Below are 21,839 nucleotides of genomic sequence, written 5' to 3'. Positions count from 1 at the left end.
TAGCTTGACACTGGGACAAGTGCCTGAATTGTTGCCATAGCAATAAATGTGTCGGACTTATGCATGCGTTTTCTGCTATAGGATTTTGATTAATGGCATTGACTAAATGGTGTGAAGGGGGAGAGACCATGCAGAAGGCCCAAGGAGGGAGAGCCAGGCTGCATAGGGTTTGCCGTGGTCCACTACGGAGGATGGCAAACGGGCTTGGCTGGAAACCAGTTAAACCGGGGGTAGAATCTCATCCATGGAGCAGCATCTGTATGCCAGCAGTGCCTCATGGCAGGGATCTGGGAGGTGGAGGGGAGGGTGCAAGATACTGTGGCCAGAGCTCAATCAGGGCCAGAGAGCTAATGAAATCTCACTGCTTCCTGTGTACCTGTATGCTAAGGATTTTGTGTGTCTCAACTAAATTCATCCTCCTACAAACCCTATGAGGTGGCTATTAATTTTTTTTTTCTGATAAGAACAGAGGCACAGAGAAGTTCATTAACTTGCAAAAAGTCACACAGCGAGGCATTGGCAGAATCAGGATTCAAACCCAGGCTGTCTGGCTCTGGAGGCTGAGCTTAAATCCCGTGCTTTGTGTCAGGAACAGATTCTACCCTCCTGACTTTGCCTGTCAAGGATGGTGATGAGCACGGGAGACACTAAGAGAGAAAAAGAGAATGAGAGAGGATGGTTCAGTGAAAGATGTCCCCATGTTTGGAAAATCAACGCAAAGCCATAAGAGCTGTCTGAGGGGAGGGGGGCATACTTTACTGGGGCTTGTGGATGCTACCCGCAGTCTGTACTGAGTGCTTCGAGAGGCAGGGCGGGCAGGGAAGCCAGAGTGTGGAGGCCTGGGAGCCAGAAGGGCTTGATTCCTGACTGTTGGCTCTCAGTGTGACCTTGGACGGCTCACCTCATCTCCTAATACCACCCTGCCTGTGGCTGTGGGGATTAAATGGGGCGACATAGTACACACAAAGTGAGTCCTCAAATTAACTCGTTTTTTAAAAGACTTATTTTTCACTAATTTGCCTGGTATTTATTTATTTATTTATTTATTTTAAAGTTTATTTATTTTGAGAGAGAGAACGAGTCAGGGAGGGGCAGGGAGAGAGGGGGACAGAGGATCCGAAGTGGGCTCTGTGCTGACAGCAGACAGCCCGATGCAGGGCTCGAATTCACAAACCGTGAGATCATGACCTGAGCTGAAGCTGGACCCTTAGCTGACTGAGCCACCCAGGTGGCCCTTGCCTGGTGTTTAGAAAATTCAGTTTTCAATCCTCAGCTCAAACAGGTTTTCAGCTATCATTTTCTCAGATTTTTGCTTCTGTTCCTCCTAGTTATTTGGGTAGTATTTGGGCACCAAAGTCAGGTGCCCCTATTAACCGACTGAGCCACTCAGGTGCCCCTATTTGTTTTTTTTTTTTTTAATATTCTTTTTCACTTGTGGACTAGATCTCCCGAGCATGACCACCCCCATCCCCCCATCTCTCTTCTCTCCTCTCATTTCTAAACTCAATTCTCCTTGGAGGTGAGGCTCCATTTGTCAGGTTTGTCCTCACCCCACCCACTCCGTATTTTTCTTCAATACCTATTCTGCTATTCACTCCTCTGAAATGGTTCTTGCTATTATTTATTTATTTGTTTAAGATTTTATTTTTAAGTAACCTCTCCACTCAGTGTGGGACTTGAACTCACAACCCTGAGATCAAGAGCTGTGTGCTTGATCACAGAGGACAAGATTCCCCAGACAGCCAGGCTCCCTGGTTCCTGCTTTTAGGTTATTCCTTTGTGACTGTTTAGTCTATCTTCACAGATGCAATGTTATATTAAATATTTTTGAAATCACTACTTGGAATTCTTTTAACATTTTGTTTTTCAAATTTCAGCAATAAATCTACATGAGAAAGGCTGTTTCTCTAAGGTGTCCCTGTTGTGCTGGGCTACAGTGTTACTCTTTTGATTTCATTCATTCATTCATTCATTCATTCATTGACTCACTCAAGAGTCATTTATTGAGTGTCTGTTATACACACATACCATCCGTCATGTCAGATGGTCACAAGTTCTCTGAAGAAAAAACAGGATAAGGGGAACTGAGGGTCGCAGGGGTAGCTATTGCTATGGCATGGCTGGTGAAAGCCTCTCTGTGGAGTCAACATTTAAACAGAATCCTGAAGAACGAAAGGGGGCAAGAGATGTGGATTTCTGGGGTGGGGAGGATATTCTAGAAAGAGGGAGGAGTCAGTGCAAAGGCCCTGCTCTATTTGCAAGATCAAACCTGTTTGTTCTGGAAGATACCTGTTTGTTCTGAAAGTGGGAGACTCCAGGGAGATGGCTGTCACCTGAGTACTTCTTTCTGCCTCAGGGCTTGCTTACTGCACAGTAAAAGATTTTTTTAGGGTTTTCTCAAATCCCCAGAAATAAAGGGATTTTTCTTTTCCCTCCAGGAGAGGGAATTTTGAGTTGGTCCACAATGCCCCCTTGAATCAGATACAGTTTGCACTGAAGCAGAAATCCTTTGAATTTTGGGAGGCAGATGGCAGGTACCCTAGTTTTAGGGTCTGGCACTGGTATGTTGATGGCATGAAAAGAGGGGTGTACCCCTCCCCACTGCAGACCAGGGATGGCAAATACACAGCCCAAGTGCCCTGCTCCCATGGCAGAAAGCACTTGTGGACCACGGTGCTTTTTTTTACTGGGACTACATGCCACTTGGGAATCCTTCTCAACACTCCCAGTTGGTCATGATCGGCACCCACGGTGAAACCTTTCAGTCATCCTTGATGATGGTTTCTGACAGTATGCACGCCAATTGAATTTTTGATTATGTCAGTGAAATTGCTAAAAGGTAACTTTTTAAAATGTTTATTTATGTGTTTTGAAAGAGAGACAGAGACAGAAACAGAGCCAGAGACAGAGAGAGAGAGAGAGAGAGAGAACTCCAAGCAGGTTCTGTGCTGTCAGCGCAGAGCCCGACACGGGCTCAAACTCACGAACTGTGAGATCATGACCTGAGCCGAAATCAAGAGTCTGACACTTAACCAAATGAGCCACGTCGGTGCCTCACGAATAGGTAACTTTAAAAATATCCTCAAAAATGGCAATTTCATGTGATTTCATCTAATACATTAAATTAAATGCAATTCTGTTCAGTGAACTTTTGCTGGGAATTCTTCAGTGAAGCCAAGATTTCTTGTCCTCTGTGAACACTTACACCCTAAAATACACCCTACTTTTCATATACTGAATTTTCTTAAAGGAAGACCCACCCGTATTCATTAATATCCTAACATATCTCTCTTGGCACCAACTCCATTTCTAGCCTTTGTCTAATTTTTCTTTCATTTTCTGAAACTATGAGGTGGTCGAACCTAAAATAAGGAGTCCCCAAAAGACATGCCAATAGGTCATAGCTTTTTCCTCTAACTTCTATGCAGTAACTTGTGTTAGTGTTCTTTTTCATTCACTCTCCTCCCTGGAAGTTTTTACTTTCCTCACACATCGCCATGTGACTTGCGGTTCTTCCCTGTGGGAGAAATGTACTACCTGTCTTCTTGACATTAGGCTTAGTCATATGACTTGCTTTGACCAATGGAATGGGATGTGTGATAACTCTGGGAAGAAGCTTTAAAGACATTGCATCCACAGTGCTCTTTTCCTTCTGTCATGAGACCCGGATCTTGGGCTGTGGAATATATGGGGAACAGAAGTGTAGAGCCTCAGCTTTGCTTCAGGGACATATGGGGCCAGTGAAAAAGAAACCTTTGTAAGCCACCAAAATACTGGGGATTGTTTGTTACTGTGACCATACCTAGCCAAAACTGACTAATACACTTGGCCAGCATTAGATACCATGTTAAGAAATAACTTTCCCAGAGACCCATTCTGGGTGAGTATTATGTAGCTATAGAGCTCCCTAAGGAGTGTTTCAGTCTACATACCCTGTTGATATTAAGGGAATGGAGGGTGTGAGACCATCCAACCTTCTAGACGCAACATATGATCGATGTGCCAGGTACCTTCAGTACAATGTATCTAAACCACATGATCACAGATGCTATGGGGATCAAAAGAAGAGAGGGAGAGAGAAATTTTGACTTCAAATAAGTTTGCAAACAATGTGTTAAATGAAGTTAAACAGGTTTCATTCTGACCAGACTTCTCAAACCTTTTAATATGCTAAGGTGCATTGTGAGTCTCCAAGGGAAGAGAGTATATATATAGAATTCATTGTTTTCCAAAACTGTTTGATCATGGAATTCTTTTTTTTTTTTTCATAGAGTATTTCATGGTCTTAGTGTTCTGCAAAAAATCTCGGCAAACGCTGCCTCCGGTGGCTGCAGACTTTGTGTATTTCTCTTGTATTTCCCATCTCGTCCAGCCATGCATGCTTCTTGCTTTTTCTTTGCCATTATATGACTTCTCTCCTCCTTTGCCACCTGCTTTTCCATTTCCTATCATTCTACCTCCCCTATTTCTCTGCTCTCCTCCCCTCCTTCCCTTCTTTCTTCTCTCCTCTCCTATTCCCTTCTATACCCTATTGTCCCCTCCTGTCCTGCCCCTCCTATTCACTCTCCTCACCCTTTTTCTCTCACTCTCCTTGACTTTTCAAGAAGCCAGAGAGTTTTCTCCAGCTGGATGACTCAGGGGAGTGTCCTGCCTGATTGTCAAGGATCATTCCTGAAAAAGCAAGCCAACGATGGTACTGCCTGCCCTTCCCAGGTGTAGTGTTAATTTTAAAGTGATGGGCTTTAACACCACATCAGCCTCCTTAAGGAGAGATCCTTTGTTCTAGACTCAGACAAAGCAGCACAGTCAGCCTTAAAAGAAAAAAAAAGCTGTTTCATTTTATATTGGAAAAATACAATGTGACATCTGGAGAATAAATTGTTCAGTCAGCCAGAAATACGCCTCGTAAAAATTGCTTAGGTTTCTGTAACAAGATTATTTACTGCGAGTGTTCACCTATAATACAGCACACTTTTGAAATGGACCTTTTATGAAACACATCAAGAACTGTAGAAATGTATTCAGTGCATTAATCTACAACACTGAACACTTTACCACACTTTTAGAGCAGATTTCAAAACTCAGACCATCTAATGAGATAGAAAAAAGTTATTCTTGTCCTATATTCATTCCAGTCATGTTCTATACGGAGCCCTTGGGATATTTAACATAATGCAATAGGTTTTTCAACATACACACACATACACACACACACAATCACACACACTGTTATACTCTCACACACAAACAAAATATATGACTGCTCAGACAAGTATTCAGTTTAGAATGCACTAGGCCCATATTTCAACCGCCTGTGTGCAAGGCAAGGGCTGGCTATTTTAGATACCAGAACTTTATAAATATTTAAAGATCTTGATTTAATCCAAATGAGAGATCGCTCAGGTGCTGTCAGTTACTTTCCATAACTCCTTCTTTTCTGATCAGGGGGTGACAGTTTGGATAGCAATCTCCTGGCAATTTGAGGAACAGCCTCAGTTAGCATCTGGCAGCTAGGACGGGGCCTGAGGTGGCTGAAGCAGGTGGATCATGAGAAGTGGGTCAGGTGGGGGAGGCAGGGAAAAGCATGTCCCATGATTGCCTGCCTCACTGACCTTGACTTTTCTTTGCCACGTGGAATGCACAAATGGGTTCCTCCAGCCACACACCTCAGACTTAGGTGGTCCAGATCCTTCTGCTTCAGGGTCAACTCAACTGCTCCCTTGGTTCTGTGGTCATCAGCTCTAGAAGATACAGAGCAGAGAAAAGACCTGCAGAATGATTCTGCCACCAACCAAATGAGAGGCCCTGGGCTCTCCAAGTTTACCTTGGCCCCGAGATGTTAGTGTTGTTGCTGACAGAGTTAAACAAAGGAAAGAGGCCAGTATGGAAATTCTGGGGAGGAGGACAAGAACCACACCAGAATTCTCTCTGTGGTGCCAAAGATCACCTAATTTCTCTGCCGTCACCTCCCATCCTTTTGATATCACCATGCAGTAAAGGTTGCATGGAACTCAAGGTAGAGCTGGGAGCAGTTGCATATCACCTGTGTCTTGGAGAATGGAGTTCTGGAGCAGTTGTCAAGCTCTGCATTCTGATGGTTTCTCTTCTTAGAGACTGAAGCTCTGGAGAATGCTTGCAGGAGGGCCTTGCTGTTCTCAGTGGAGAGCAGACCCTTTCTTTCCACTGCTCCTCATTTACTTTGCTGAATTTCAAGCTTCTCTTCTGCCTCTTATCTGCCCCCTGGTCTGGCCAAGACTGAAGAATGACATTTTTTACTGCCTCTGCTCGGCTTCCTCAGACTTCTTCAAAATGGGTTTTAGCATTTTCCATTTTATTTTTTTCTTAAGTCCCACACTCTGGAAAACTATCAGCCTCTTTGAGGCACTTTCCTCTGCTGTTTCCATCCCTTTCATGGTTGTCTTTATTCTTCATGGTCCAACCTAAGACACTTGTCCTTCATGAGATTTTCCATGAATGGAAACTCATACCAATTTCTCCTCTGTATCTTTTCAGGCAATTTATTGAACCATGTAGTTTAACACTCAATCACACATGGCCTGCCTTGCTTCATCTATCTTATTTCCCCATGTATGTTAAGCAGAGACATGGGAGAATGGAAAGCCTAGTGCACCAAGGGTAAGAAAACTAGGCATTCTAGTTTCATTATACAATCATATATGAAAACTTACATCATCGTGTAACCTTTGGGCAAGTGCCTTAACCATTTTGAGCCTCGATTTCCTCATCTATCACATTGCTGTCTCAAGAAAAATGTTGCTAATATTAAGTGAAGTAAGTGAAAACACTTCTTACATGGAAAATCCTGGAACATTTATAACATATCAAAAGTATTGAGCTTCTGGTCTTATATTTGCTTCCATTTTTCCACAGCGGTCAGAAAAGTGTTGAACACACAGTAGGAAACCAACAAACCTTTATTAAATAAAATGTTTATCTGTTCTTCTTGCCTTCAAGGTGTCCTTACAAGTCCTAGCTTCTGGAAGGTCTACAACAAAGCGCAGAGCAAATCCTAATCAGGATGAAAAAGAGTTGAGGACCCTGTCTGTTCTTTTCACAAGGATTTACAAAGCTGAGTTTAGATTTTCCTCTACAATTTTCTAGAAGCTGGGTTGAGAGTCTTGTTGTAGATGAGTCTTTGGAAAGTTGTTGGAAAGTAGAAATCTGAAAGTTTAGCACGAACCATGAGATGAATTTTCTTCCCTCTTTCAAGAACAGAAAATACTAAAGTTAGGACCATTTGATAGGTCAGAGGTCACAATGAGTTCTTACAAGGTAGTTTTATGTCTATACTAAGAAAAAATGAGAAAAATCTAAAGTCTTGGTGAGAGTCCCTTTGATTAAGAATTTGGTTGGCTTGTTTCTCAGTATTTCTCCACAAATAAACTTTCCCTTGAATTCTGAAGATAGGCAATGGATTTCCTTTGCTGCATTAGTGGCCTGGTGAGGGCAGTAGGGTGTTATTTCTGACCCTAAAGGTCAGAGCCACTCAGATACTTGAAGAAATGTGTGTTGTTTGTGGATATAGTTTGGCTATTAAGATAGCAAGAAAAGGTCAATCCTTTGAGTCAATCTCTTTTTCTCAGAGTTCTAGAACCTCTTATCTCACTGTGATGGAAAAGAGACAAAGTGTGGTCTGCTCCAAATAGGGGAAATGGCAGCAAGTTTGACAGCTCCCATGAGAGATCCTGGGCTCTGCACCCTGGATGGAAACAACCCCTTTTCTCTTCCCTTATTCTAAAGCATGGACACATCTCTAAACCTCAACTTGATGTGGGGGAAGCTGCAGGCTCCAAACTGAGGTCCCCCCACAGATATCACTCCATTCCCCTTCAAATGGTTTCTAGGAAGGAGTGAGAAAATCATATACCAACATGGACCTCATTCATTGGTGAAATTTTCCCTTTAAAAATATTCTAAAGGCAGTAACTGAAGGGCTTGTAGGTTCAAGATTTTGTGAAGATAACTGTGGGCAAAATGGAGAGAAGACACGGTCTTCTCAATGACACATGATTTGCTGGGTGAGGCTGAGCTGTACAGAAGCAATGATGGCACCATACTGACTGTGGTAAGTACTGTAATACTTGTACAACGTTCCCTGAAAGAGGCGGAAGAAATTTATGTGGGCTGAGGAAGTAAAGAAAGGAATATCTAACAAGGGCTATCCATGGGGATCAAACCAGTATCTTCAGCCATGGCTGAACCAAGTACACATTAGCCATGGCTTCGGCACCAGATTGATCAAAGAGGCATTTGTGGAGTGGACACGCCATGTTGTAGAAAAGGTCCTAGAAATTGAATGTGTTTCAGCCTTTTAGATATTGATTGGGCAATATTTGCACTTGAGATTTTTCTGATATCCTCCTGTATATCCCCTTGGTCTTTATGATTCTTGGTGGCCACTAGCAGGTGGGGATTTAGGTACTGTCGAAAGCATTTGAGTTTCGAGTAACATAAGCCAATTCAAAAGAGTTCAAGCAAAACAAAAACAAAAACAAAACCCAAAAGGATTTACTAAAAAACTACGTCCCATGGAATCGAGGGGAGGAATATAGTTGGGCCACAGAACAGAATTGCTGTCAGAACCATGAACAGTAGTTAGGGATCCAGGCAGTACTCCCTCTCTTTCATTTCTGCGTCTCTCTGAGCATCTTTTCCATTCTCTTTATATACCTGTTCCTGTGCTTCTTCGTCCATAGAAAAAATGGCTGTCCCAGATGTCCAAGTTTTTACTGTGTTCTTATTCTATCATTCACACATACTGGTGGTCTGAATTCCTATTTCACATTCCTGGTGAGAATCTGTCTAAAGTAACTTAAGCCATGTGTCTTTCTTTGGTCCAGTTAAGCTTCTAACACCCAATTCCAAAGGGGGGTGGGTGTTCCCCACACATCCATGGAATTCTCTAACACCAGCTGAGTATCCTATGGTTCAACTCAATCCTGACACTATATACCTGGAAGTGGAGCATCTGATTCGCAGGTTAAAGGCTCAGTCCTACAAGACCACACACCATCTCAGACACCAGCTGCAAGGCCAGGTTGTTACCTGTACTTCTGACAGACTGGCTATAAATTAAAGATTCCCACGATCCCCTCCTTAGGTTTAATTAATTGGCCAGAGTACTTCACAGAATTCAGAGAAACATTTTACTTACTCGGTTACCAGTTTAATAAAGAAGGATATAACTCAAGAACAGCCAGATGGAAGAGACACATAAGGCCAGGCATGGGGAAGGGACCTGGATCCTCTATGCCCTCTGCAAGCACACAAATCTCCCAGAATCTCCATGTGTTCAGTAACCCAGAAGCTCTCCAAACCCCATTATTTTGGGTTTTTATGTGGGTTTCATTACATTGGTGTGATTGATTACATCATTGGCCATTGGTAATTGAATTCAATCTCCAGCCCCTCTCCCTTCTCTGAGGTTGAGGATGGGACTGATTCCAACCCTCTGACAGGTGGGTTGCTTCTCTGGGCAATTGACTAGCCCCCAACCTTTGGTGCTTTCCAAATGTAACTCCATTAACATAACAAGAGGCACCTTTATTGCTCTTATCACAGGAAATTCCAAGAGTCTTAAGAGCTCTGTGCCAGAAACAAGACGAAGACCTACAATATATTTCTTTTTATAAATCTCAACATTGTACCAATCAACTTTGTCTATAGGATTGGTCAAAGAGTAGAAACACAGCTGTGAAAGTCACATCCCTGTGGTAGAAAGAAGACACTTATAGAGGAGTATTCTTGGGGTTCCTGGGTGACTTAGTCAGTTGAGTGTCTGAGTCTTGATTTCAGTTCAGGTCATGATCCCAGGGTTGTGGGATCAAGCCCCATGCCAGGCTCCACGTGGAGCTTGCTTAAGAGTCTATCTTCTCCCTCTACCTCTCTCCCTGGCTGGCACTCTCTCTATCTTTAAAATTAAAATAATAATAATAGTAATAATAATAATAATAATAAAGGAGGAGGGGCACCTGGGTGGCTCAGTTGAGCATTGGATTCTTGATTTCAGCTCAGTTATGATCTCACGGTTTGTGAGTTCAAGCCCCTCACTGGGCTCTGTGCTGACAGTGCTTGAGATTCTCTCCCTTCCTCTCTCTCTCTCTTCCCCTTCCCCACTCTCTCTATCTCAAAAATAAATAAATACACATTAAAAATATTTTTTTTTAAAAAATGGAGGATTCCTTGAGGACTGGACAGATTGCTTCCCCGTCCCCCACCTTTGGAAAAAAAAATATACTATCTATGCCTTCCTAAGTGCCTGTGCTGCAGGAGAATCACAAATAGGCAGTTTAGGGAAAGCTCATGTACAGGAAAAAGTAAGAAGAAAAAAGAGCATTGCTGATTTTAGATGCCACCCTTCAGAAAACAGTGACACGAACCCAAACTTCTTCATGACCTCAAGCTTTGACCATGTGAAGGTTGTGTTTCTGAATGTTCCTACAGTGATTCCAAGTCTATTTTGCTTGGCCTCAATAACTTTGTTCTTTACCAGGCATATTATTCTGCACTCCAGATGAGTATATGAAGCTTCCAAACAAGGCAGGTTCATGAAGGCCCTGGGAAGTCCAAACTCTTTGGTATTAAACACAACCCTGTAAACTCTGTCTCCTGTTGTTTGGCCTGTCTCAACTGTCAGCACTCCTGATCTTGAAGTGTATGTTTTGGACATTTAAAACTCCTTATGATTCCTGAAACAATGCATGGTGTTTGGGACTGTGTTTCTGAACATCCTGTTCCTTCTTTCTGGAGACTCTTTCCCCTTAACCTGTCCATTTCACAAACTCCTATTCACCTGTTTAAACTGGCTCACAGATACCCTCTCCAGAAGCTCTGCTTGAGACTTACACACACACACACACACACACACTCACTCACACCACTAGAATGGGGTGATGAATTGGCCTAACTCAACACAAAATGGCCCTCCAAGACTGGATGTGTGGCCTCACCTCCAATCCTTCTGTTTTCATCTATGAACTATTCACATATGCTAGACATGACTAAGCTCCCATAAAATGGTTCCATTTTATTTATCCTCATATTCATTCTCCTGAAAACATATATTTTTGCACAGGAAAATACAGTATAATTTAATCTCCAAGTATAGTTTGGAGATTAAGAAAATATAGTGTAATAATGATCTCTAACAGATTATTCACAAGAAATCTGCTGTCAGATAGACCTGCCTCAGTTCAACTCTTAGCTTCTTCCAATTCTTAGCTGTAACCCTAGGCAAGTTCTTCTACTCTCTGTCTCAGTTTCCACACCTATAAAATGAGGAATAATCATAAGACTTAACAGTAAGGGTTATAATGTGGTGATTTTAAAGAGATAATATGTGTGACATCATAAGCCTTCAACAAATGTTGGATATTATCATATAAAAATCTTCTCAACAGAATTACTGTTTTGTTTTGTGACTTAAGCCACTCTATTTCAACAGTGATAAAACATCTTATGTACATTGGGGATCTTCACTAACAACAATGATAAACCATTTTTTTAAATGTTTATTTATTTTGAGAGAGAGAGAGAGAGAGAGAGAGAGAGCATGAGCTGTGGAGGGGTGAAGAGAGAGGGAGAGAATCCCAAGCAGGCTTCATGCTGTCAGCACAGAGCCAGATGCTCAAGTTCATCTCACCTGAGATCATGACCCAAGATGAACGTGAGGTTTAAGAGTCAGAAACTTAACCCACTGAGCCACCCAGGTGCCCCAATGATAAACCATTAGTTTTTCGATGGGCCAAAGTACTGTTTACCAAGAAGTTCTGATTAATAAATTCAGTTTCATCTCCTGCATCCTTTAAAAAAAAACCTTTTATTTTTGAGAGAGAGAGAGACTGCACAGGGAGGGGCAGAGGGAGAGAGGGTCAGAAGATCCTAAGTGGGCTCCCCACTGACCAGTGAGCCAGATGCCAGGCTCGAACTCACCAACTGGGAGTTCATGACCTCAGCAGAAGTCAGATGCCCAACCCACTGAGCAACCCAGGTGCCCCCGATGCACGCTTTTTGACTTTGATTCCATTTCCCTTTTCCTAGATGGCAAAGAATTGGAAGGACAGGCTGAGCTTTGATTTCACACTTAGGGATTCTCTTCAATGACCACCAGGTTATTGGGATAAAATGTCCTTCCAGAGCTCTGCCATCCATCCTTCTCCCTGCTTGCCAGCCAAAAGCCTCTGGCCAATTCATCCCAGAAGTGTGTTCCTCTCAGGACAATAGAGGAGCTTCTGTAAAGTTCTAGAACTCTGAGTTTCTCAGCCAGAACTCCAGGGGGAATAACCTTTTATTGTGCAAGAGAAAACAGAGATTAGAGGGGAAGAAAGCGAAGGAAAATTCTCTCTCCTGCTTTCTCATGTGGGCACGCATGCGCATATACACCCTCTCTGTTTGTGAGCTCTTGGATTTTTGGATTTGGAAGAAAATATGCATATTTTTCTAAATCTGCTGGTGACAGCCCTTCTTCCCAAATCTTATTGGAGGCTGCTCTCTTGTGCCCCTTGGGGAAAGTCGCAAAGGCACAAGACTCGACTCGGCGCCTCTGCATATATATTGGTCCCCACCTTCCAATGCTTTCTCCCAGCCTCCCATGCACTTGCTCGCCCGTCCCTTTTCTTCTTCGGTCTCTCTTCTCTCTTTTCTCCTCTCCTTTCTCCCCTCTTTCCCTCCTCCCACCTCTCTCTCCCCCGTTACCGGAGGAGCAGGTTCGTTCCTGGTCACATTCTGTCCTTGACTTTAGGAGATGAGACACATTTCCAGCTCCACAAAACCAGCCCCAGGACTGTGCTCCTCACGCGTGAGTGCTGCTTTTGTGGGCAGGCACATGCCCGGAGGGATTCTGGCACCTGCACACAGCCCGGCGGCCTCTTGCATCGCGCTGTAGAATGCAGACAATGTTGCTCCGTCCAGAAAAGCCTGTGCTTCCCTGCCGCGGCCAAGCTACTCTTTGAGCTCTTTATTTTGAAACCATTTCTTGTTGGATTCTGCGACAATCTGTCTCAAATAAAAGAAAATAAAAAGCCACAAAAAGAAATGGCCTGATTGCCATGCACTGATTGCCTGGCCCTGGAACATGATAGATCTCTGGAATGACTCGAGTAACTGTTTTAAATCTGCTGCCACTTTTCTAAATATTAGCACTGGTATTAAACAGAAATGTCTCCTGCCAAAAAAAAAAAAAAAAAAAAGAACACTAGATTTAGGGCCAAAGGGAGTCAATTCTGACACTCATTATCATTTTTTTTTTAATATTTCAATTTGGAGAAAATGAGTTAGGGGATAACTGGGTACAGAAGAGAGTTGGGTGTTTTTTTTCTTTCCTTTTTTTTGTCTTCTTTTGAGAGGGGGTTGGGGCTGAAGCCGTGCATGTCAGAGAATTTACCCAGGAGGATGGCCAACCTTCAGCAGAGTCAATTTAGTTACAAGATCAAAATCTCTTGACTCACAGGAGACAGTGTTAAAAGGTTGGGAACAGCTACAGATCTGTTAAAATCATGCTTTTGCAGCAAAATCAGATTCTGAATTGCTTTACAGGCTCTTCATTTATAAAGCCCCTTTCAAGCTGTCAGGTTTTGGTCCAAGCAGTCACGATGCTTAGGAAGCTGTTGAACCAAGGCATTGACTTCATGCAACCCTCTTGCCCCACCCCCACCCCAAATTCCAGCCCCCACCTAGGTCAAGCCCAGCTGCTTGAGGGACAAGAAGGAAAAGTAAAGTCCCAGAGGAGGCCTAGTTTTCAGGTGTTTGTGGACTAGGAAGCCACTGCCTGATGCTCTCTTGCTAATCTTTTTTTTTTTTTTTTTAATATTTATTTTTGAGAGAGAGAGACAGAGCCTGAGCAGGGAAGGGGCAGAGAGTGAGGGAGACACAGAATCCAAAGCAGGCTCCAGGCTCTGAGCTGTCAGCACAGAGCACGACGTGGGGCTCAAACTCACCAACTGTGAGATCACGACCTGAGCAGAAATCAATGCTTAGCTGAATGAGCCACCCAGGCACCCCTCTCTTGCTAATCTTAATAACAAACACTTTAACAACAGCTCTTGAGCACTTACTCTGCGCCAGACTTTGTGCCAAATATTTATGGACCGGGGTCAGCAAACTACAGTGCATGGGCTATTTCTAATCCACTTCTTTTTGTACAGCCTGTGAGCTCAGAATGGTCTTGACATTATTTTAATGGTTAAGCATATCAAAAGCTCTTTCATGACTCATGATGATTATATGAAAATCAAACTACAGTGTCTATAAATAAAGTTTTATTGGCTCAGGGCCATGTCAATTCATTTTATGCATTATCTATGGCTGGTTTGGGGCTACCATGGCTGGTTTAAGCAGTTGCAGCAGAAATTGTAGGACCCACAAGGGATGCCTGGGTGGCTCAGTTGGTTGAGTGTCCAACTTCAGCTCAGGGCATGATCTCGCAGTTGACAAGTTCGAGCCTCGTATCAGGCTCTGTGCTGGCAACTCAGAGCCTGGAGCCTGCTTCTGATTCTGTGTCTCCCTCTCTCTGCACCTCCCCTGATCGTGCTCTGACTCTCTGTGTCTCAAAAATAAAGATAAACATTAAAAAATTAAAAAGAAAGAAATTGTATGACCCACAAACCTAAAATATTTACTCTCTGGCCCTTTACAGAAGAAGTTTGTGGACCCCTGTTTTTGTACATCAGTCTCATGCTTACCGTGGCCTTCCAGAGTAGGGCCTACAGTTACCCTTAAAGCTATACGTGCAGAGGGAATGGAGATGCAGAGAAGTCATTGTACCTGCACTTCGAATGGCTTATGTCTTTAAAAGTCACTTGTGATGAGATTTCTTTTAAAAAGAGGCACTTCTGTAGGTGCTAGAGAATTGGAGAGGAGCAGCAGGGAAAGTTACTGACCCTGGAGAGTTTCAGTTGAAGGTGGGAACCAGCTATGTGCAGTTAGTGTGATTCTCTGAAGTCATAAAACACTTTTCTTACGTTTATTGGTTTACGAAACACGCCTGTGGCAATCGGTATGCGGCAGGGGTCCTAGTCCAAGTGCTTGACAAATAGTAACTCATTTAATTCTCACAGCCACCTTATGAACGAAATATGATTGCTGCTTCTGTTTAGAGATGGGGAAACTGAGGCACATACCGTTAGTTTAAGAACTAACTCCCAGTCGGGGCGCCTGGGTGGCTCAGTCGGTTAAGCGGCCGACTTCGGCTCAGGTCACCATCTCGTGGTCCGTGAGTTCGAGCCCTGCGTCGGGCTCTGGGCTGACAGCTCAGAGCCTGGAGCCTGTTTCAGATTCTGTGTCTCCCTCTCTCTCTGCCCCTCCCTTGTTCATGCTCTGTCTCTCCCTGTCTCAAAAATAAATAAAACATTAAAAAAATTTTTTTAAAGAACTAACTCCCAGTCATACAACCGGTCGATGGCAGAGGTGGGATTTGAATTTGGTTGACCTTGGTCGGAATGCCCTTGCTGTGCATCAGTGTGCGGTGCTGGCTCTGCCCCCTCAACGTAGCATTTGCTCCTTACAGAAATCCCATGAGAACAGAAGCGTACCTGCTATTCCCATTTAATAGAGACACAAACTGAGGACCTGAGAGGTTAAAGGAGCCAAGGATGAGCACCTATTTCATGGCAAAGCCACTCATGCTCTGCCATCCCCTGCCTACTTCACTTCACACCACCCTCTTCTTGATCTTTGCCCTCAAGCAGCCCCTGATTTTCTTGTGGGTTCACTTCATGGTTCTTGCCTATGAGATTCCCTTTCCCTGCAACACTCTTCTCCTGCACTCCTCATGCACGTGGCTCCTTTTCATCTCTCAGATGACCTTAGCAAACGATAGGTCTTGCTTCTCCCACAAAGAGATACCCAAATACTTTCTTTCTCACGCAAAAGTGTGTGTAGACATCAAAGGCTGGTAGTCAGCTCCATAATCGTGAAGGACTAAGCTCCTTCTTCAAAATGGCTCCATCTTAGAATCCAAAAATATTGCTGCAGCTCCTGCCATCACATCAGACTTCCAGAAGTCAGCCAAAAGGAGGCAGAGAGAGTGGAACAACCCACCTCTTTTGCTCATATTCCTTAGGCCAGGTTTAAGTCAGATGTCTACACCTAGCTGTAAGGGAGTTTGGGAAAACCAACCTTTTTTCTTGAAGGCTTTATGTGTAGCTAGAACGTAGAACATTCCGGTAATGTGCAAGGAGGAGAGAATAGATATGGAAAGACAACTGCTATACAACAGTTTTCCTTAAGAGTACTTCTCCAATTTATAATAGGATTTGATTAGTGTGATTATTATTTAATGTCTAACAAAGCCAAAACTGAGACCTTCTAACCTGTTTCTTCTACGGCCCCAGCACTTAGCAGAGACTCGGGCACATTGGAGCTGCTCAGTATTTTTTGAATGGATGCCCAGCAGAGTCAGGGACAGAACTCAGGACACCAAGCTCTTGGCCTGCTTCTCCAGCTCTAAGCCAAGGCAAGCAAAGGTCACCTTATCTTGTGTAAACTATAAGATAAGGGAATTCCAGGCAATGAGTATAAAGGTGAGCACTCTTTTCCTGACCCCTGGGTAAAGTTGTATTGTCCGATCAGTAACTAACTGCCCAGTTGGTGACAGAGACACCCAGGGAGCATGGGATACCATGAACCCATGTACATGTCAACAGCAATGGCCTGACTCAGTCACAAGAGGGCTGGTCTCCTTTGTGCCACCCTCTAAGTCACGCTTGGCACTTCCATTTTGTAAGCCCCAGACGAGAGGGAATATAACCATGAGTCCATTATTTGAACACAGCACCAACTGAGATCCCTGCTGGCCAAGGCCACTGTTAGAACTTTCTCATCAAGGAGTATCTTTTGCAGCCACTTAGAGTTTTCATTTTGCAGAATTGTAAGTAGAGATATCATTTGTCAACTGTTTACCAAGTGATGGGAACACCGAGTCCCTTGAACATGACGTGATCAGCCAAAGAGCTCAACTACTATGAGAGGTTGCCGGTGGGACCAGGGGAAGCAACAATGTCCCGTGTTCACCAAACTATTTCCTTTTTCCTCTTGAGCTCACAGAAAGGCTACCTTTTTATTTTCTCTTTGATGGGGGTGGGGCAGGGCATGCAACCAGATCCGGTTGGTAAAATACGGGCAGAAATGACCTATGCTGCCTCTGGGCTTGGCTCCTTCTTTTTATGTATCTTCCCCTTCTATGGTGTGGTTAGCATGTGTGAAGATGGTCAAGCTATAATATGGAAGAATCCTATACCGGAAGCATACCCCATCGCCTCTTTGTTGATGGTTGACATAAGACAACTCAGAGGTGTGGGGTGGGAAAGCCTCATTGGGGCCAATTTTGTTTGTTTCTTTGGTTTTTTCCCAGTCTTATTGAGAAATAATTGTCATACATCACCGTGCAAGTTTAAGGTGGACAGCATGATAATTTGATTTACCTATATTGTGAAATGATTATCACAATAGGTTCAACCCACACCCATCATCTCATATAGATACAATATAAGGAAAAGAAAGATGAGAAAAAAATCTCCTTGTGATAAGAACACTTAGGATCTACTCCCTTAACAACTTTCCCACATATCATACAGCAGTGTTAGCTAGAGTCATCATGTTGTACATTACATCCCCAGTACTGATCTATCTTATAATTGGAAATATGTGCCTTTTGACCTCCTTCCTGCAATTCCCCCTCCCCGGCCCGCTGCCTCTGGTAACCACATGTCTGATCTCTTTTTCTATGAGCTTTTAAAAAAATTCCACATATAAATGAGACCACACAGTATTTGTCTTTCTCTATATGACTTAATTTCACTTAGCATAACGTCTTCAAGGTCCATCCATGTTGTCACAAATGGTAGGATTTTCCACATACAGTGTGTGTGTGTGTGTGTGTGTGTGTGTGTGTGTGTGTGTCTCACAATTTCTTTATCTGTCATCCATCAGTGGACACTTAGGTTGTACTTAGGCTGTTTCTATGTCCTGGCTGGTGTAAATAATGCTACTCTGAACATAGGGGTAAGAATATCTTTTCGGGTTAGTGTTTTTGTTTCCTTTGGATGTGTTCCCAGAAATGGAATTGCTGGATCATATGGTGGTTCTATTTTGCATTTTTTGAGGAGCCTCCATACTGTTTCGCATAATGACTGCACCAATTTACACGCCCACCAACAGTGTACCAGGGTTCCCTTTTCTCCACATCCACACCAGCATTTATTAGCTTTCTTGTATTTTCAATGATGGCCATTCTGACCAGTGTGAGGTGATATCTCACTGTGGTTTTAATTTGCATTTCCGAAAGGACTGGTAATGTTGAGCATCTTTTCATGTACCTGTTGGCCTTTCGTGTATCTTCTTTGGAAAAATGTCTGTTCAGGTCCTTGGGGCTAACTTTTGATCCGTGGGGATGGGAGCCAATGGATAAATGCTTCATTATTTTTCTGTCAGATACATACTAATGAGGTGCATTTTATGTCCTTTCCCGGAGTGTGGGGTCACACAGCCTGTTGACCTCAGTGGCCTTCCTGAGCTGTTGGCTTAGTAAGATTTCCTTGTACTGACTTTTCCTTCTAACCCGCTTCATTCTGCTTGTTCTCACTCCTGCTGCCCGATATCATGGTACCCAATAAAGCGCTTGCACATCAGCCTTTTGCTCAGGCTCTGCTTTCTGTGGGACCCTGTTTAAGTTACTCCACCGGACCAAGAGATTTCCTGGAGAGCCACCTAACCGGGAACATCAATGTTGAATTTTGCATGAGCGAGAAATAAATTGTGATTGTCTGAAGCTATTGAGAATGGGTTTGTTTATGACAGCAGCAGAGGCTGATTACCCTAATATATTATTCCCCTTTTCCAGATAAGGGAACCGAGTTCAGAAAAATGAAATAACTTTCCTTAGTTACACGATTTGTGTTAGAACTGAGGTTCAAATCAAGGTCCGCTTAATTTGCAGTGAGTCCTAGGCCATCATAATTTACACAAGACAATGACAGAGTGCCCACAAAGTGGTGATCTTTTAGAGGAACATCTTCATAGTTCCCTCCATCTCATCCAGTCTCATGGGCTATGTCAGTATCGGCGGACGTAGTTGCCTGGCGAACCTCAGCCCAAAAAGTACAGGTATACGCAAACTTCCCCTTTCGATCAGTTAGCCTCCATTGATGTGTCTGCCTGCTTCTTTATTTATTTTATTAGGTAGGGATTGAGGGGGAAACTTTCTCTGAGGACTATGGAAATGGGTGGGTGAGGCATTGGACAGGTCTCAGTTCCTAATTTTCTCTCTTAGGATTGTTCAATCAAGCAATCCTCATTTATTATGTGAAAAAAAGTATTTATGTGAAACATTTAGAAAAAAAAGCAAAAAGAAAGTAAAATCACCTATAATATTAGGAATGAAATGAATTCTTCGAAGCAAGAGTGAAAGAACTCCCACCCTCCACAAGTCCCCAGACTCAATCATTGCCAGACTCACCTCCCCAAGAAGAGCATTGTTAAGAGTTTCTTCCTGTACAGATCCCTCTGTCTTTGTATCTCTATCTATCATCTATCTATCTATTCACATATATGGTTTTGATCGTTTTGTGTGAATACACAGAAACAAAAAATGGGTGCCATTCCATACGGCTGAAATCTTTTTCTCTTAATTCCATATTATGAAAATTTTCACTGAGCACGTATTCAACAAATATTCAGCATCATTTATTCATCAAATATTTACTGATCACCTGCTGTGTTCTAGGTGCTGTCTTAGGCTTGGGGACATAGTGGTAAACATGACCAAGTTCCTGCTCTAATGAGTCATGCAATAAAAATTGACCTTATGATGTAATATTCCATTGCTTAGAAGTACCACATTTCACTTAACCAATGACCCATAGACAGGCATTCTAGATTGTTTCAATTGTATTTGCTTTTACAAAAAAAAATAGTGTAATGAGCATTCTTGAATATCTATCTTTACATACTCATGCTAATATTTCTGTGGAGTAGAAGCCTGCCCCTAAATAGAACTAGTAGCTCACTTTCAGCATTAAACAGATACTGCTAATTTGCCATCCAAAATATTGAACCAATGTTTGAATAGAGTTTGAATCTGCTCTATTCTCCCTACCCTGTCCTGCACTTAATGTTAGCAGTGTTGGGTTTTCTTTCCCCACCTTTAAGGAAAAAATAATATCTCACTGTTGCTTTTATTCTTTAATAATTCTTTATTCTTTAATAAGGCTGAGCACCCTTGCACATGTTGGCTGGCTGAACGCTTCCCTTTCGTGAATGGCTGCTCATGTCTATTGCTTGTTTATTTCTTCTCATGATGTAATGTTGAACCCCTGGTGTTGTGAACACAACAGATAGATTCCTTCATGGAGTCTCCAGTCCAGCAGGGAATCCAGACCTTGGACAATGGTAAGAAGAAGCAGATGTATGCATGAAAGTGCTAGGTCAGTGGGGGCACATAACAACCTTGGGTGGGCATCAACAGGGAGGGCTTCTAGGTAGAGAAGATATTTAATAGTAGATTTGGCCAAACGAAAGCAAGGAACAGACTTAAACTTCAGGATAAGGATGCAGCTAGCCTGGTAGCCATGAGGAGACTCAGGTTTTGCTTTATTGTTTACTTACATATCTATATAAATATAAGTTCTCGTACTCAGACTGATGAGACCGAGTGATATTAAAATTACAGAAGTTAGTCCTCAATAATAGTAATAATAGTAATAGTAACAACAAACATTCCTGTCATCTAGTAATGTTCCAGATACTCCCATGAGCACTTCACATGTATTATCTCATTTAATCCTCCCTTAAGCCCCTCTACTAGGTACTCTTTCATTATTCCCATTTTACTGATGAAGAAACTGAGGCACAGCCAGAAGTTGTAAGGTCTGTGCTTTGCACTTGTATAGTAGGTACCCCTTGGGTTAGGAAATCTCTATTTTTGTTGTCTTCCCCTTAGTATCCACTTTAAGACCTGGGGCTTCATTGGGCTTCTGTCCCATAGTTGCTGCGTGATGCTGGGACCAAAACTTTGAGCTTTGGATTCTTCTTCTGTAAAATAAAAATAATGACAATAATGACACTGAACGTTGATAGCCCACTTTCTGTGTCATTAGATAAGTTGGCTAATATTTCAGTTTTAAAAAAGGCTTATAATCACATTTCTTGCTCATGCTACATCATAAATTGTCTGGGAGCTCCACTCTGCACCTCCTTTCTCTAGGACTTTGGCTGTGGGGGCTCCATCATGGCGTGGGTGTCCACGGTCCCTGCAGCTGGGGGAAAGGGCACTACGTGTCTTCCGCTAGTAGCCACAGGCTTCCATTCAGCACTGGTGCATATTCTCCCTCTTCGGCTTCATTGGCCAAAGCCAGTCACGTGGTCACACCTGAGCTCCAGCAAAGGCAGTCTGGCCAGGTGCACAGAGAGAAGAATGGGACCATGGATCGACTACCATAATCCATGTGCCAACTCTGTTTAAGTGTTTTACTGTAACAACCTACTTGCTAATAACCTGGTATAGTAACTGATTGCTGTGCCCATTTTAAAGATGAGGGAATTGAGTCACAGAAATGAAACTTGGCTATTAAGTGGGAAAGCCAAGTTTCAACCCCAGCTGTCAGTCCCCAGATCCCATATTCTTAAACTTTCTATTATATTTACCCTCCAGGGTTATTGGAAGAATCATAGAAAAGACTTGAACAATGCACATGGCCATAAGGAGTATTCGCATTGTTGCTGCTGTTTCCTCAGTGTTCTGGCCTCAGGAAGTCCTTAGGTGAGGAAATTGATTTGACTTAGCTCCTTCTAGCAGTCTTCTCCTTCTCCACCATCCAGCCAGAAAG

At 43.0% G+C, this 21,839-nt stretch overlaps 1 long non-coding RNA gene across 2 annotated transcripts in view; it reads left to right on the top strand.

The window, feature by feature from the left end:
- LOC109494857 overlaps nucleotides 1-21,839 on the top strand; it is a 121,470-nt gene that overhangs the window by 50,978 nt on the left and 48,653 nt on the right. The window contains exon 1 of one of the 2 annotated variants that reach the window (XR_006590414.1): nucleotides 7,649-8,086. The exons of the other annotated variant lie outside the window; for it this stretch is intronic. This is a non-coding gene — a long non-coding RNA (uncharacterized LOC109494857). Of the gene's footprint in view, nucleotides 1-7,648; nucleotides 8,087-21,839 lie in introns of those variants that run through there. 2 annotated transcript variants of the gene reach the window in all.

The sequence above is a fragment of the Felis catus genome, chromosome E2 (genome assembly GCF_018350175.1).
Source record: "Felis catus isolate Fca126 chromosome E2, F.catus_Fca126_mat1.0, whole genome shotgun sequence".
NCBI classification, from domain to species: Eukaryota; Metazoa; Chordata; class Mammalia; order Carnivora; family Felidae; genus Felis; species Felis catus.
The sequence above is the reverse complement of the archived record's forward strand: the minus strand, read 5'-3'. Positions and strand labels throughout refer to the sequence as shown.